Below are 15,221 nucleotides of genomic sequence, written 5' to 3'. Positions count from 1 at the left end.
GCTTCCGCCGAAAACTAAAAACAATTAAAAAATTCTCTCTCTCTCTCTCTCTCTCTCTCTCTCTCTCTCTCTCTCTCTCTCTCTCTCTCCCTCTCCCTCTCCCTCTCCCTCTCCCTCTCCCTCTTCTCTCTCTCTCTCTCTCTCTCTCTCTCTCTCTCTCTCTCTCTCTTTAAAAAAAATTTTCTTAGGAAAGCATTTCCTGCTAAAATTACTTAAGAATCTCATTTTTTTTTCTATGATTGCTGTTGTTGCTTGCTTGTTTTTGTTTTCTCAAGGTTATGTTGAAGTTTATCTAGATTATTTTTGTGTGTGGTGTGAGTAAGGACCTATTTTCTCAGAGAGATAACCAACTGATCCAAAAATATTTATATCCATCTGTTATTTTTTTCTTGAAGACAACAGGCTATTCTTTTTGCATACTAAATTTCAAATATACACAGGTTTATTTCTGGGTCCTATTGCAAAGAACCAGAGCAATTTTTTGTTTTGTTTTGTTTTGTTTGTGTTTTGAGAATCAATCTCAGGGCTTTGTGCATGTTAGGCAAATCCTCTGCCACTAAGCTCCACCCTTAGCCCTTGCTGGAGTAATCTGAAAGTGTATGAAAAATTCATACACGTATGAAAAATTCAGTGAAATAAAATTTCATGAAAAACTCATGATATTATTAAAACAGAAAAATAGAGTGATATTGGCCAAATTATATTGTTATATTATGTGATGTATGAATACGTAACAACTGTAATCCCAGTGGCTCAGGAGGCCGAAACAGGAGGATCACAGGTTCAAAGCCACCCAACAAAAGCAGGGCTGTAAGCAACTCAGGATACTCTCTCTTAAAAAAGAAAAACAAACAAACACAAAATAGGGCTGGGGATGTGACTCTGTGGTAGAGTGTCCCTGCATTCAATCCCCGATACAAAACAACAACAACAACTATAATACACAATAAAAAAAATGTGATTATAAAAACCACAATACTGGGGCTGGGGTTTAGCTTAGTGGTTGAGTGCTTGCCTCACATGAGTGAGGCACTGGGTTCAATCCTCAGCACCACATAAAATAAAGAAATAAAACAAAGATAAAATAAATAAATAAATAAATACCCCTACACTAATATGTTTCATCTCCTAAAACTTTCTATTTCATTTAACTAAATAAACACCCTACACATCTTAGACAAGCCATAGAAAAGGCAGACTTCCTAGAGGCTGCCATGGTGTCCCAACCATTTAAGGATCCCAGATTAAATTAGCAGGGGAAGAACATGTATACAGATATCTGAAAGTGCTGTTGAAATATTTGGAAGCTTTTATCTTTCAGGTGACAGGGAGATGGGCATCTTATTTACAGAGGGACACATGGGAGTACACAATCTTAACATTCTATGTTTATGGGCACTCTCTGAGCCTGGCATTTAGAATGGCATGCTGAGGTTCTCCTGGTGACACAGTTTGGGAAGTAGGAACGGTCTTAGCTGGTCCTTTGGACTTCACTCTTTGAAACAGGGAACTGAGCAGGTGGGGTTATGACTGCCTGTCATAGAAGACTAGGGATTCTTTGATAGACACATATAGAGGTGTCTTTAAAAGCAATAATCCCCTACCCCCACCCCCACCCCAAAAACCAAAAACCAACCTACTCTCAAGGGCTCTGCACAGTCAGCATGAGTTAGGGAAAAGAGATGGTAGGTTCATTCTGTCCTTACCACCTGCTGAGTGGACTTAGAGAGTCCTGGATGAACAAGCACCATGCAGCCAACAGAGGGCTTTTTATGCTGCAGGATGAACGTGTTTTTCAAAGCATGTTTTTAAAAGCATGTTTGGATATCCTTGCAGTTCAAGGAATTCATCAGGGAAGATTTGCCACTCCCAGGTGACTCAGGGAATCACATCAGTGTACTTGGAATGAGGATGGCTAATGTTTCACCCAGAGGCAGGACCATGTACAAGTGTTAGATGGGGCTGAGAAGAACTAGATCCTATTCAACTGTAATAGTGTTTTATTCAGTAAGAGTTCTCATAATAATTAGGGAGGCTATGCATTTTTACCTGCTGCATTCAGTCAACTCTAGCCAGTGGAGCCACCAGGTGTATGTTTTGTAGGTGGGTATATATATACTGAGTATGAAAATATGCAAAAATATTACCTGTGATAAACTCAATCATTCTTTATTCCCATACCAGTCTCTCATTTCCGTGATATTCTTCCATCTACCAGCCTAGTTCAGAGCCTGTGCTGTCCAATATGGAAGCCACTAGTCACATGTGACCATTTAAATTTAAATAAGATTCAAATTTTTCTCACACTGAACACATTTCAAATATTCAATAGTCCTATGTGGCCCAAGGCTGCTATAGTGGACATCAGAGATGCATAACATGTCTACCACAGCAGAAGGTTCCATCAGCAGGTGCTGACATGCTGAGACCCAATATATTTGGGTCTCTACGGTATGGCTTGTCTTTGAAGATCATGCAGCCCAGTACGGAGATAGACATTAAGCAAATACTCTCTTGAAAAATCAGCAATATTGGAATGTGATAGCACTACAGAGATAGGGTACCAGGTGCTTGGAGAGAATACAATGTGTCTGATTTGCCTAGATAATCCCTGACTGCTAGTTTAAGAAGTGAAGTATAGGCGGAGGCCTGAAGAATCTGTGGAAGAATGTTCTCCAACTAGAAGGCATGCACTCATGGAGTGGTGCAGGCTAGGATGGGGATAATGTGTTAAATGCATAGAGAGAATAGAGCAGGCAAGAGACATAGGGGAATAAGATTGCAGAGTGTGTCTGTGCTTCCTCATTTCAAACACAAATAGATTCTGCTCTCTGATTAATTCTGTTCCCTGTTACATACCCCCACCCCCAGGGTTCCCATTCAAAATTAGGTTTTACCCAAGATAAGTCAGAGTAGGAAATATAAGAACTTTTAATTCCTAACATTTAAATTAAATTAAAACTGTCAGTCTGTGCACATCTCGTGGAAAAAGTCAGGCTCAATTTGCTAACTGCTGCCCCAAATGAGGAGCAAAGGCACACAGCACATGTGCAGGCAGATCCTGGTGATCGCACAGAAAGGACCATGGAGTCAAGGATGACCTGCGCACAGAAGAGGCACATTAGGAAAAATCCTATTTTCGCTGGGAAGAGAAAAGTAAGGACGAGAGAAAATAAGCCAGATGCAAGGGAAATTAATTAAAAAAGAATATTTGTAACATGGCTCTAAAATTAGGCTGAGCTGGCAGAGTTTTCATCTGAACATTATTTATGGAATTGTTTTATGACTTACGTGCTCCCTCCCTAAACAGATGTTTCCAGAACAAAATTGTAAGAGAAAGCCAGAATTTACAACAAAATTTCCAAATAATGTGCTCATCTGCCTAATTGAAAGAATAAATACAAGGGTGGAACTGAATATTTAATTTTAATAAGCAAATAGCTCAAGTTGGAAAACAGCTACTTACTATTCAATGTTACTCTCTACAGCAATCAGATGAAAATGAACTTTAAGTTACCTCCTCTAACAACAGAAACAAAGTACGATTAAGTGGAAATTCTTAAAATAATTTCAAATTTTGTTTTAATCATTGATTTGGGAGAAATTTATAAGAGGAATTGTCAAGTGAGGAAAGGAAGAAGGAGAGAAGAACATAAGAAGCAAGTCACTTTTTAAAAACAAATGATGAGATAAAATCCTACATTAAAGATAGAGGGAAATTGCAAATGATAGGTACCAGTTGAGCATATCTGATAGAAAATTCAAAAAAACAAAGTTGCTCTGAAATCTGAAATTTTTCAAGTTTCACATCTATATGGAATATTTGTAACATGGTTGTAAAGTCAGACTAATCTAACAGAGTTTTCACCTAAACATCCAATTTAGGAAAGATCCTTAGGAAAAAAAAATCACTGTAGAGGCATTATAGATAATTGTTAGTGGGAAGTCTGGGAAGAGAGACCTTCTAGAAGAAAACTTCACAAGCTGTGAAAGGTGAGAAGGAACTTACTCAACCTGCCAGCAGCTGTAGGGTTGGAGAGGTCAGAAGGTCCAAGGGAAAAGCAAGGGAACAGCAACCAGTACGCTGAATGCACTGTGAGAGGGGACTTTTCTTCAAGGGGAATTGAAGAAAATGGAAAGGCAACCTGAAGCACTTATACATTTCTTCCTTTAGCAACCCTGTTGCTGTGATTTGGATCTTGATTTCTCTCTCAAAGGTCTATGTGTTAGAGTCTTGGCTCCCAGAATAGTGTTATAAGGAAGTGATCAAGTGTTTAGGGGTGGGGCCTGGCAGGAGGTCTTGAGGTTCATACAGGTTTCCAAGGGAAAAAAAATGGAGCCCCTCTTTTTTGCTCCCTGACCATAAAGTGAGTGGTTTGGCTCCACCATGCACTCCAGCTATGACATACTGCTTCTTCATAAGCCCCATGGCCATAGGGTCCTCTTGATCATGCACTGGAATGTCTAAATCTGTTAGGCAAAATAAATCTTTCTCCTTATAAGTTAATCATCTCAGGTATTTTGTTGTAGTGACAGAAAGCTAACACAGAGGTAAATTAACATGATTTAAAAAAAAATTTTTTTTTGGGGGGGGGAGGTCCTGGGGATTGAACCTAAGACCTTCTCTTGAAAATGATAATAAAATGTAGAAAGTGATAATATCAATGTTGTAGAGACACTATGTTAACAAGCCCAGAGGAGACAGGCCTCATTTCCTTCAAAGACTCTGGGAGAAGAATAGGAGTTTTATTCAAGAAACCCTGGCATTTGTGTTGCCTTTCAAAATATTAGAGTTTTTTTCAAACTCCTACCGGGAGGAGAGCCTAGAAGTACAGCTACAGGTGCATGTGATGAGGCACAGAGTATAGGTAAGGGGCCACTGGTGTTCTGGATCACAACATTCTGTGAACCACAGGAGTCCCATCTACAGGTGATTAAAGTAAAATCTGAGGAGATGAACTGACTTTTCCAAGGTCACAAAGAGAATTAGAATATAATGTCCCCAGACTTTTTAACCAGGGTATTCTCTGAAAACGCACACTTTCTCCCCAGAAAGTCTCTATTGCTTGACTGAATTAATAACCCATTGAATTATCAACATAGCAAATTCAACAGAGGGTGAGATAGATGCCAGGAATCAAGACCACCAAGATTCTCAGAGATAAACAGTAGACTGGCTAGAAATGGGCTGGGCTCTGGGGTTAACTTGTTCAGGGTAACAACATTCTTTTGGCAAAGTCTTGCCTCTTGACTTTTTTGATCCAGGAGAATCATGAGCCAAATTCATCACACAAGTGCTCACAAATCCATGGAAATTTTTTTTTTTCTCAAGCTCTGCCTGAATGCTCAGTATTGTCATGAGAAAGTGCTTGTTGGAACAGTTGTTTCTTTCTTATTGATGAGCAGCTGTGGATGACAGAAACATAAGACTCAGATGTTTCTGTCCCTTAGGCCCTTCCAGTCCGTTCTGGTTTAAGATGATTACACAGCTATTTTATATAACAAGAGCCAGTCGAATGGGAGAGACAAATGGTTTTATTTCTCAAACCAGTTTCGTCAAGGATTACTCAAAGCACCATCTCATCCATCTTTGCACAATGTTACGTTCATTGTAGTTTGGAAATGGGAAGTCATTTTTCATAAGGCTGGTCTTTAACTAGTTAGCAACGGAACTGTTAACATTAGTGCATCCTGCAAAATTGGACATCCATTATCTGACCTTTTCTGCCTTGGCTGCCCTGTGTGTTTCCATTCATCATAGCAACCCTTTGGTCAGCCTGGCCCCTGCTGTCCCAGTGGCCATCACAATGGAACCCCAGACCCTGAGGAGGAAAGGGTCAAGGCAACTACTTCCCAGAATCTTTCAAAAGGAGCTACAAAATCATCATTCCTGAGAGAAGCTACCTATTAATAAAGTGACCGTGCAATATATCATCCAAAACACTTTTATCATCTCCTGGAACACTTTTGAGGGTAAAGGAAGGTTTTATTAATAATGAAGTCAGTAGATATAAATCAAACCTCAATTAGACCAACCAAGATGTGTGCTGATACTCCCTCTTATCAATGTAGCTTCGAAGGTAAGCCAGCAAATCTTTCCTTCCAGGGGCAGGTGTCTTATACTATCTGTGCAGTACATGTTTTCTATATATTGCATATATCACATATGCAAGTATGTTCGATACCGTTCATGAAGATATGTTCACCAAGGATACAAACTCAATATATCAGTCAACTGACAACAGAATCTTATACTTCTTTTTCCCTGAAAAGGTTTAAATCTGTTGACTCAAAGAATCCTAAATGTTCAGAAAACACTAAAAAGTTTTGCCTGAAAGTCAAAGGCATATAAAACTCAAGACTCAAGAAATTACCATAAAATCAAATTTTATTTTGGCTCATTCTGTTTATTATATATGAAATTAATTATTTATTGAATAAATAGATAAGATGATAAATTGCATTAATTGCTCATCTGGTTGGTTGCCTTCAATGTTCACAAAATATGTTGAACAAATTTTCAATGATAGTAATTAGAAGCACTGTAATTTAAGAAAAGGGGAAGAAAATGATAATTGCAATTCTATGTGCTGGGCAGTATTCAAGTCCCATATACAAGCTCTTGATCTTAGTCTTGGAAATAAACTTATTAGATAAATATCGTTATTTTCATCTTACAATTGAGAAAACAAATGGTCCAGTAAATAACTAAACAGCGGAGTTACATGATGGTCCAAATCCATGGCTGATTCCACATCCCAACCCTTCCCCATTAGTGCAATTGTGGCTACACGTTGATCATTCAAAGGAAAACTCTTTGCATTAATAGAAAGTTTAAAAATGGTATAAAATAGGTCAAGGCATTATAACAATTTTAGAAGAAGGATTAAAAATTAAGTAAAATAATTTGTCTAAAAATTAAAACAATTTTAAGCCTCTGTTTTCTAAAATGGGTTGTCCATATGTAACTATAGGAAAACCCATCAAAACAATTCATTGCTGTTTAATATACTTTATGCTTGGATCTTAAAAACATATCTCTCCTAATCTTATTCTAGCCTTCTTCATCAAAGAGCATTTATGAAGCTTGATTTCTTAGGTGCTTTGCAGGTGTCTCTCACCAAAGGATTTTACACTGCTTGCCCTGTCTTTTTAAGAGTTTCACCCCCTTTGTATCAGATCAATGAGGAGAAATCATTGCCACAGCTCAAGAAATCTACTAATCAGTGAATGATGAGAAGAGAGGCCATTTGAGGAGAACCAAAATTAAAATGGTCCCAAGAGCGTCCCTGTGGATTTCTACAAAATCTTTTCATAAAAGCAGCTGGAATTTCATCCTGGCTCAAAAGCTTTCATTATATATCCCAAGTACCGCCATCGCATTCTTTTCTTTTGCTTTCATAGCTAGTGCCAATTATCGGAGTCTTGTAACTATTAGAAAGCTTGTTTGCATCTCATTTCTTTTTTCCCCCTCAGGTTCCTCTTGCAAGGGTATTTCAGGTTCAGCATTCCTTAAGCGCACTTTTCTTGTGGTTATTGAAATGAGTGTTTCCTTGTGACACTGTTTAGCCATGAATGTCATTAGGCCACTAAGATTTAAGGCATATTTCTGACTTGAATGTTCCCCTGGGTTTCATTGCTCTTTCCATGTGTACTTCAGGCAGGGAACAAGCAATGTCAGAGGTAACAGATATTTTGCATAGAGCTTGTGCTTATCATTTCTCCTGCAGAAAGTAGGCACCCCTTGAAGACTATCCCTCGTGCCCCAAAGTGTCCTTCTGCCATCTTCTGGTTTACACCAACAGCATTCTTTCCTCCTGAAGCATAATGAACTCCATCCTAGGGTATCAGCTGGCTCAAAGCTGGTCTCTTCTTACAGACCATGCAGCAAATAGGCAGATAATGGGACTTGGAGCCCACAGCCCTGAATTTCAATTCCAGCTCTACACTTCATTAGTAATTAGGATCATAATGAACTGGGAAGCCTATTTAGATTCATTAAGCCTCTGTTTTCTAAAATGGGCTGTCCATATGTAACTATAGGAAAACCAATCAAAACAAGTCATTGCTGTTTAATATAAAAACATAACTGCAGCCATTTCTACTTTGTGTGGCTGATAGAAATAACTCTCGGAGGTGTTTAGAAAAATTATGCAATTTGGTCTTGATGAGGACTTTTGGCAGAATCTGTGCAGGCCAAGACAATGGAACAACCAGTTTTCTTTTTTTTTTTTAATTTTTTTTTATTGTTGGTCATTCAAAACATTACATAGTTCTTAATACATCATATTTCACAGTTTGATTCAAGTGGGTTATGAACTCCCAATTTTACCCCGTATACAAATTGCTGTATCACATCAGTTACCCTTCCATTGATTGACATATTGCCTTTCTAGTGTCTGATGTATTCTGCTGTCTGTCCTATTCTCTACTATCCCCCCTCCCCTCCCCTCCCCTCCCCTCCCCTCCCCTTTTCTCTCTCTACCCCTTCTACTGTAAATCATTTCTTCCATAAGTGAAGCTAGTCAATCTTTAAAAAACAAATACCAAATGACTCCTTTGATATAAGGGGAGGAAATAAGGACAGGGTAGGGACGGACGAAGAGCTTGAGAAGAAGATTTACATTAATAGGGTTGAGAGGTGGGAGGGAAAGGAAGTGAGAAGGGAAATCGCATGGTAATGGAAGGCGATCCTCAGGGTTATACAAAATGACATATAAGAGGAAAGGAGGGGTAAGACAACCAGTTTTCTTATGCCCACCGAGTGTGAAGGACGCTCAGGGGCTGCAGATAACCCTAAATCAGAGAGAAGGATTTCAGGGACAAAGAGAAGTGGAGGAAAGGTTGATGGGTCGATGCCAAAGATATGCGGGACAAAGGACAGCCCACTGGGAAAGGCTCATCAAATGACCCCTGCACAAAAGAAACTCGAACTGCAGTGAGGCAGTGGGGACTGAAATCCTGTTAAGATTGAGCCCTTTAAATGCTCCACAGAAGGACCACTGTTTCCTCAGGCAAAGACACAAAGCTAAGTCAGAGTCCTGGGCAGCAGCCTCTAAGACCCAACTCACATAAGGAACTCCCAGTCCAATCCAGGCCAAATCTGCAGGCACCTCATGTTTCGCACAGGCCTCTCTGTACTTACCTCCCTCCTCTTCCACACCCCTCAATCTTCCCAAAAAGGTTTAGCACTCACAGAGGACTTTGCTGGTGTTGTGGGAGAGTACAGAAACAAGCATAGAATGAAGTTGAATGGGAAGAAGACTGCAATTCAGGGAATAAGGAGCAAGTGTTAGGATCCAAGTTCAAAAGAGGAAAGGTAAGAAGGAAGAAAACAGGAACAGAATAGAAAAGTAGGTAACATCAATGGAGACTGAAATGCTGGAGGTGACTGTGTTAATCAGCTTTTCTTCTTTGACCAAAATACCTGATAATAACAATTTAAAGAGGGAAAGGTTTAACTTGGGCTTTTAGTTTTAGAGGTTTCAGTCAATGATAAGCTGGTTCCATAGCTCTAGACCTGAGGTGGGGCAGAACATCATTACAGAAAGGTAAAACTGAGAAAAGCTCCCCTGTTCTTGGCAGCCAGGAAACACACATGGAGAGAGAGAGACAGAGAGAGAGAGAGAATGTAGAAGAGCCAGACAAGGTAGACCTCCCCAGGGTATGCCCCCAATGACCTATTTCTTCCAAGTAGGTTCTACAGTCCCCATAATCCAAAGTATTAATCCATCAAGTGGATTAATCCACCGATGAGATTAGAGACCTCATGATCCAACCATTTCCTAAGAGCCCCACCTCTGTAATTGTTGTACTGGGGACCAAGCCCCAAAGTACATGAGCCTTTGGGGGACACTCCACACACACCATAACACTGAGTTAAGAGAAACAACCCCACCATTACCATCCCGCAAACAAGCAACCAATTCCATAGAAATGTTGAGGAAAACCCTGGAATTTCTGCATGGATGATCTGTCAGCCACTTCTGGATAGAAAAGACGAAGGGTATGAGGACATCCGCGCAACGCTCTGCTCAGACTGATAGAATTCAGGGTCTTCAAGCAGATGAAGGCTCTGACTCACAGCTTCCGACATATTTCTTCTTCTCTCGCTTCTCATTTTGCTCACTCTGAGGGTTTCTTCAGCCCCTTTTTCTGTGCTCAAATATCTGAGGGAGTAAAAATGCTCAACTAATTAACTTCCAATTTTCTAATTACGTACTGGACTGTTGGTGTCTTCTTGGAGATGTTTTGAAAGTAAATTTATGTCCCTGTCCCCAAAGATGCCTCAAATTAATTGCAGATCACAAAATAAAATCATCCAGTTCATAAAATATCCAGAAGAAAAGATTGCATACTTTAAGAAAGGTTAACTAGCAGTTTTGTAGCCGCTCAGTTTACAATGAGCATTCTCACCCTTTTAACCAATCTAATATTACTTGATTCTTATTCCAGTGATGCCCCAAATTTTGTCAAGGGGGCTCAGTCCTACATCCTTGCATATGGCTTTCATTATTCTACAGTTTAGGAGGCATGTTTCTCTAGATATGTCCACTCTTACACTATATTCATTGGTCTCTCCAGCTTAATGCTTAATGTAAACTGGAGTAGGGACACAAAATGAAAAATGAGCCATAATGCTAATTGAAGTTAGCCAAACCCAAAAAAACAAATGCTGAATATTTTCTCTGATATAAGGAGGCTGATTCATAATGGGGTAGGGAGGGGGAGCATGGGAGGAATAGATGAACTCTAGATAGGGCAGAGGGGTGGGAGAGGAAGGGAGGGGGCATGGGGTTATTAATGATGGTGGAATGTGATGATCATTATCATCCAAAGTACAGGTATGAAGACATGAACTGGAGTGAGTATACTGTGTATATAACCAGAGATATGAAAAATTGTGCTCTATATGTGTAATAAGAATTGTGGTGCATTCCACTGTCATATATAAATTAAAAAATTAATTTAAAAAATTGAAATAAAAAAGAACTAAAAAATGGAAGAAAGAGGCTATGCATTTAAAGGGCTTCCATTTGCCTTTCTGACACTCTTGTGTGTCTGGCAGGGTTGGCACCTACATGGGGTCTAACTGCGGGTGTAAGATCATGAGGCAGTGATTCTGCAAAAGTGCCCCTTTTTAATATTTTGGGAAATCTATCAGAACAGGGGTGTTTGTTTACTTGTTGTTCATTTTAACAAATGGCTTTATGTCCAAGGATTTTTTTTCTTCTTTTTCCTGTATTCAAGAGGTGTTAGTTCAGACACGGTACAAAATTCCCAATGGTTCTGTGGGCACCCTGTATCACCAGTGCAACCTTAAGCTGTCCATTGTAGAATCTGCAAGAAGCAGGAGGTCCTTTTGTATTATCAAAGAGCTTCAGATCTGTTTGGCATAAGAAGGCTAGCAGCTAAACATTTCGCAGCTGTGCAAAAATCAAAGAATTCTTCTAGATAGCAGAAGGAGTGCCACAAGGTTTGTAAATGTCAACTCCTCTTACAAAGCTACTAAAGAGAAATTGCAAAACAAATGTGCCTTCTTCCACTTACAGAAATATAGTCAATGTCTTGGAATTAATTGTTTTTTTTCCAACTAAAAGAAGACGAGGAGCCAGTTACCTGGCTCCATGTGCAGCTGTGGGCTCCTCTCTGATCAGACCCATCTGTTTAAACAAGGTTATGATGGCCTTGGCCTTTTTAAAACTTGAGAGAGGAGGAAAGTGCTGATGGGCAAGGTAACAAAGCCATTTAGTATAGTAACTTCTCTTTCTGCTTGAACATCCAGATGAATTAGTCCCATCTCCATGAGGTTGAAGACTCTTAGATGGTTGGGTGATGTGGACATGAGAGTAGCTGGATAAGCACATAATACCCACAAATGAGTGATCCTTAGGAAACTTTTTCTTCAGTTGAATTCACCAAAAGGTAGATCAATGGAGACTTCAGGTAAGATGGTAGAATTGAATTTACGTCACGAGATTCTGCACGTGAGAGGAATCAGGGCAACAAAGGAGAAAATCTACTCAGAGAAGAGAAAGACAGGAAGAGATGGGGGAATCCAGAAAGAGGCCATGGGGTAAGCTAAAATGCACAGGGAGCAGAAAAGCAACTTGGAGGAAAGTGTGTAGCAGTCCTCACCTCCAAACCTGTGAAGGGCACGGGCACGCAACACTGCAAACAAAAGGTAGGCCTGGAGAATGCAGGAAGCCCAGTGGTGATCGAGCTGCAATCCTAGCTGCAGGAGAAACCCTCAGGTTATTGCATGCCTTAAATCCAATGTGGGAATTGGGTTGAAGGTGACTCTTCCTGTAAGGCAAGTCAGCTCTGGAGGAGAAAATTCACTGCAGCACTTGCCAGGATCTCAGAGTTCTGGAACCAGAAGCCATCTTGAGAAGGGGCCTGTTGTTGGGGATTGAGCTACACAGGAGATCAGAAGATAGAATGAACAGTCACAATGCAGGGTCCCTGGGGACGTCCTGTCACAGTGACTGGGTGGGACACAGCCATGAGAGACAGTTGTGGAGAGGGGTAGGGTCCGTCACAGACTCATGAGAAGTTTAAGCAGAGGGAGCTTGGGCTGGGAAGGGTAGGTAGATGGCACTGTCCTCTGTGCTGAGGAGCGAGACCTAGCTCCTGTGGTTTACTGAAGGAGCTTCTGTGAAAGCCCAAGACTGAGGTCCGCAGTTTGCATGGTTCCTGGGACTCCCCCACTCCCCAGCACAGAATTCAGATCTCTTCGCTCCCTCACTCTCACACATTTGAGGATGTGCCTCAGTTGGACATTTGCCACACCCTGAGTGCACAGAATGGGGGAACTCTGGAGGAAGTGGGCACCTGCCTAGCCCACGTGACATGAAGCTCGTTGGAGCTGCCAAGAAAATATAAAAAGTGGACGTAAAAAATGTGAACATTAAAAAATAAAAAAGCCTCTGAAGTCAGCACAGCCCTGCTGCATTCTAAAAGTAAAAATAGAATCACCATAGGACCCAGCTATGCCACTCCTGGGTATATAGCCAAAAGAATCAAAACCAGCATATGATAAAGATACCCGCCTACCCATGTTTATCCAAGCACTGTTACAATAGCCAAGTTGTGGAGTCAGCCTAGATACCCATCAAAAGATGAATGGATAAAGGAAATGTGGCATATATACACAGTAAAGTTTTATTCAACCATCATGAACAAAATCATGGGGCTAGGGTTGTTGCTCAGTGGTAGAGCGCTCACCTAGCACATGCGAGGCCCCGGGTTTGATCCTCAGCACCACATAAAAATGAATAAATAAAACAAAGGGAATGTGTCCAACTATGACTAAAAAATAAATATTTTTTTTTTAAAAATGAACAAAATCATGTCATTTGCAGGAAAATGGATGAAACTGGGCATTATCATATGAAGGGAAAAAAGTCAAACTCAAAAAGACAAGTATGGTATGTTTTCTATCATAGGTGAAGTCTAGAAAAAAAAGATGCCATGAAAGTAGACGAGGGACTGTTATAGAAGAAGGAGGAGACTGGGGGAGGCAGGAGTAACAGAGGGCAATGAGGAGGCTACGATCAAATACATCATATACATGTATGGAAAGGTCCCCCAAACATTAATTTGACCAATTAATATAGCTAATAATTATAATAAAATGGTTTTGAAAGGTAGTAAATAGTCATTTGGGCCATCTATTTGCATTTGTGATAAAGCCAACAATTTAATTTTAAGAGTTACTCTATAAACAGGTAATGGGTAGTGAGAAAGGGTAGAAGGGGGGGAAGAAATACAGATAAAGTCCAATAAATATAAACAGATTAACTAGTCACTCCAGCACCATTCCCCTCCACACCCGGCAACGCTCTGTGTAGGAGTGGATTTGTATAGGTCTGTGCGTATGTGTACAGATGCTGGTGTGTGTATGTGGTACATACACTATGTAAAATGCATGGGGTGCCACAGATCTGTGGGTACATATGCATGAAGAATGTGGGGGTACATGAAGGAGAGTGGGGCTGTGAATATGGAGAGAGATTAGAAAAGAGAAATATGTGTAGGACTCTGTGTATGGGTTTATATGATATGTGTAAACTGCCATCAGCTCTATGTGTGAAGGTGGTGGGCAGAAGCATGTGCGCGCCAGGTAGGAGCTGTGTGCACAGAGCTGTGCACATGGGCAAATGTGTAGTGTGAGCATGTGTGTACGGGGATGGCTTAGGGGTTCATTGCATAACAGCAAGAAGGTGTGTCTGTTTAATCATGGTGACTTATGAGACCCTCAAAAAAACAAACCAAGCCTTCCTTTTGCTCTAGCTGGCCTGTGCCCTGACTATAGGTGTGTAACTATAGGTTGCCTCACATAAAGGCAAAGGCCCTGCCTGCTCTCAGCACAGTGCTTCTCAGTGTGAACTACACTTGGAATTCCGTGTCTCCTCTGCTGGAATCAGGGGCCTGAATTACTATGATTTATGTAACTCACAGACCTTCATTCTCCCCTAGGACTGTTTGGGGAAAAGTATCTCTGGGTTAGAATTGCTGCTGATAAATCATCATCGTCATCATCATCATTGTCGTCATCATCATCATCGTCACGATCGTTGTCACCATTCCATGCACAGCACTTGGCAGTTTTGAAGACTTCCTTCTCAGGCTTGCTCTAGTCACACTGCTACATCATAAATAAGAAAACAACACATTGTGCTTTTTGCAAGGTTAATTCTACAGCATAAAATCCAGCTGGATTTTCTCATGGATTCAGGAGAAGACTATTCAAAATCCCAGGCTGAGGAGAACTCAGGATCTTCAAATCAATGCACAACCCCCATTTCTCCACAGACATTCTCATGTATTTCTACTATTCCATGAAAATTCTTTTGATACAGCTTCAATTTCTGAACCCCTTCTACTGCTTCCCTAAAACACAAAATTGTGAATCCACATTCCTCTAGATGGTTACACAGATAAATATTTACTCTCCTTTTTTTTCCTCCTGTCTGTATGTGAATAGACCCAGTTGCAGTGCTGCTAATGATAATAATAACAACAACACGCGTCCATTTTCCTAGATGGAACCCCACAGAGAGCAATTTGTTCCACCATTTGTCTCAGAGATGCAGCTGACATTTTCACAGGCTTCCACATTTCCATTTCACAAACCTCCATTCCCAGGAAAGCAAAACAGGAGTTTCTCAAGGACAGCAAAACAGCAGCAAAGGGGTAATTTGCATGCAAAGAAATTG

The sequence above is a fragment of the Urocitellus parryii genome, chromosome 6 (genome assembly GCF_045843805.1).
Source record: "Urocitellus parryii isolate mUroPar1 chromosome 6, mUroPar1.hap1, whole genome shotgun sequence".
NCBI lineage: Eukaryota > Metazoa > Chordata > Mammalia > Rodentia > Sciuridae > Urocitellus > Urocitellus parryii.
Note: the sequence above shows the minus strand (reverse complement) of the source record.